Source organism: Hyposmocoma kahamanoa, unplaced genomic scaffold (assembly GCF_003589595.1).
Source record: "Hyposmocoma kahamanoa isolate Upper Pololo Valley unplaced genomic scaffold, ASM358959v1 87, whole genome shotgun sequence".
In the NCBI taxonomy this organism is placed as follows: domain Eukaryota; kingdom Metazoa; phylum Arthropoda; class Insecta; order Lepidoptera; family Cosmopterigidae; genus Hyposmocoma; species Hyposmocoma kahamanoa.
The window spans coordinates 19,543,306-19,547,045 of NW_020654422.1; positions in this window are offsets into that span (position 1 = coordinate 19,543,306).

Sequence of the window (3,740 nt, forward strand, 5' to 3'; positions counted from 1 at the left end):
TTATGTTCGTCACAACTTCGTCTGAATTAAAAATCGGTTTCCCGGCCCTAAAGGATGATGTAGCATATGAGGCCCAATTAACAATCGTACAATTAAAGGTTACAGTTACATTAAATACGGGAAATATCATTAACATCAGGGGTACAGTTTTACAAACAAAAACATTTTTGGTTTCTTTCAGTGACGACGTTTTCCTGTGACCGCTTTTTTCGTTTACCTACTCCGCGAGACATGTATCCTTGATACGTCTTGATAAGTGATTGCGTCCTGTAATGTTGAGCTTAAAATATTTTAAAATTAATATTGAATAAGCTATGTGTGCTACTTTTTAAATGACGTCCGTTTTTAATTCTAAAGGGCTACTGCTTTTTTGAACAACCTTCTATCGATGACCTTCTTCATGATTCTAGTGTGATATTTGGTATTATTTGACGATATATTATGGTTTAAGATTTTATTTCTCAATAATTCTTCTTCTTTTTCTTCAGACTTTAGTCACGTGTGTGGAGGCTTTCTCATTCAAGCCATGCCATTATCTCCGATCTTTGGTTATTCGAATTCAGGTTTTTTTAGTTAATTTGACTATATCATCTGTCTATCTAGCCTTGTCATGTGTGATAAGACGTTTACCACTCTCTTTGCACTATAATACTCCCCACGTCAGATAGCTTAGTGTGTTCCGGATTTCTATGTTTTTTATTATGTCGCTCAGAGTTATTCCCAACATGGCGCGTCTTTCATAAACAAATAAAGAAATATAAACAACAATAAAAGTAATTAAATTTTTATTGAATTGATATTCAATTATTTTTTGTGAAATTACTCCACTAGTTTGTTATAATTATTAATACAAAGATTGAACACTCAGAAAAAACACTAAGAAAAAATGCCTTCGATCCGGTCGGATTCGAACCGACGTCTTCTCGCATACCGTGCCAGACGCTATACCAACTAAGCCACGGAACGAACCAACGGACCTCACGAATTTTTCTATGTGCTTGCGTCGTGTCTTTGTACTTGGTCTTTCAACGACTTTTTAGTCGTAGCGCCATCTATGAGAAATCTATGACAGATTTATCACGCAGTTAGTACCTTTACAGCTACCAGTCCTGGCGAGAGATGTCGCTATTCACTGTATTAATTAAATTTTTATTGAATTGATATTCAATTATTTTTTGTGAAATTACTCCACTAGTTTGTTATAATTATTAATACAAACATTGAACACTCAGAAAAAAATCCTTGGATCCGGTCGGATTCGAACCAACGTCTTCTTGCATACCGTGGCAGACGCTATACCAACTAAGCCACGGAACGAATCGAACGAAACGAACGAATAATAAAACTAATACTAATACCGATGCGGAGTAGTAAGAGAATATCGCGGTGTGAAAAATGATATATTGACCAGGAAAGCTCCGATGTTTTGATTATGTAGAAAAGCATGGATGCTAAATAGATTGACGTCACAAATTTATGGAGTGATTTTAAATGGTAATATGTGAAAATAGACCAAGAAATAGATTGGGGATGTCCTTATAAAAGACCAAGTTAAAGGAACCAAGTTAAACGAGTTTATCTGAAGAGAGAGAGATTTAAGTGGAGGAAGCGGAAGAGATTTGTCAAGAGGGTCGCGCGTGGAGGTTCACGATTTCTGACCTACTCTAGTGAGAGACAAGCGTGACGGTATTTATCTAATATATAATAGACAAAATATGATGTCCTAATGACGGAAAATAAAAATATTTTGTGATCTAATAAAATAAAAGATACACGGCTAATCAATTGCCATTGTAACATTTTTGATAGTACGCATTAGCTTTAGTAGTGTAATGATAATAATAAAGCTGATATCGATATGATATATTCCATTGTAGAACATTGTCTATAACAGACATAGGATCGTTAATGATATTATCGATAACAAAGCAGATCTCGTTTATCGACATGAAAAAAATCAAATGGCAGTGTTAGGGACATACAATGCCGTTTCACAATCACACCAAATTTCTGGTCTCAAATTAAGGAATTTCCTGTACTATGAACACCGGAAAAACGATAACTCTGAAGGTAATATCCAGAATACCCAGACCAGAATCAACATAGGAATGTTCGTTTCCTAAATTGGCCCAATTGGGGAATCGAACCCGGAACCTCCTCATTAAGCGCCCATAGTACCAACCGCTGTGCCACCGAAGAACATAAGCACACTTTCTTTTATAAAACCATTAAAGAGAATTCCTGTTACCAATGCGATTTATTAGTTTTTCTTTCGTCTCTTCAAAAGTATATTATCAAAAACATGCATTGAATAAAACAAAAATACATTTTTAACTTATTAGCCTCGATCCCAGAATGCAGGACCCGAAGCAAAAACTAAAAGAGGACCCAATGAGAACAGGTAGTGTCAGTTCGCGTGTCCCGATTTCAGCGGCGGCGCGAGCGCAAGAATAACAATAATCGTCAATGAATTGTAATGGCGGCGGTTAATCGACGCCCAGCTGGACCTGTTGGATACCTTTAAAATCAACTATATCGATGTTTTACGATAATATGGAATCGTATATGTTAAAATGCACTGAGAACTCTTTTTTCATCATAAAGGTTTTATTAATTTATTCTTAAGAGAAAAGTCTTATAAATATTCATTTGTTCGTTTGTCATCTACATGTTAATGTAGAATTTGTACTTAAGGTATTACAGTGACGGTACATTTGTTGAGGCATTGCAATTAATAACATCTGTGAAAGGATTTTTTATGATGCGAAGGGGAGAACAAGTCGTGCGCCTAGCGGTAAGAAAGAAAAATTTAATTTTCCAAATTGGTCTTACCGGGAACCGAACCTGGGGCCTCTGTATCCATTGCCCACAATGTAAACCATTAGGCCACCTACCATTTCATTAATTTCTAAAAAAAGTAATATTTTGAAGCTCATACTCTCCGTAGCTGAACAATTACCATGTTGGTCTGCCACGCAGAGGTCCCGCGTTCGATTGGCCGGGATAAATATTTGTATAGCCTACATTTATTTATCTTGTGAGTATTGGTGTAATTTATGGTTGTCTATGTGTGTGTGTCCATGACACCCGCGACACGAGGTTTCCCGGAGGCTATGAGTATGTGCTTTATTAAAAAAAAATCAAATGATGACACTACATCCTTAAAGAAGTAAAAGATATCAAAAATTCAAAAGTAAATTTTGTTCAATATTACTTATCTTAAAATCGGTAGGACGAATCGATAAATTCCTGACCTTTATTTCACAGCACTACTCATCGCGTGTACGTTCATTCATTGGAGCTTCATTCCGTTGAAGATAACTAATGGCTGACTGAATTTTCATTCCACTGGTTTCATTTTTCAAATAACCGCATATTAGTTGATAATTTAAAAGCTGTCTTCTAATTCAGCGAACAGCGCCAGGAAGTTTAAAATCAAGAAATTTATGACGAATCAATTCACTGAGTTAAAATCTATTGACTCCTGTGATATCCTTGACACTCAATCGGAAGTTGCTTTAATTGACAACGCACTTCTCTACATAATAGTCTTGGAAGACAATTGCATCATCAGCCTGCAGAGTCATCGGCCGGCCACTTACCGAGCGGATGTTGTTAACCGTTGATTAGCCGAGACGATGTTAAACGGCAGCCCGGGCAAGTTCAAACAATTAACTGTAAAGAAGTGTCCGACTCTAATGAATGATGCAGACTTGCTCCATTTCATTATATAAACACCG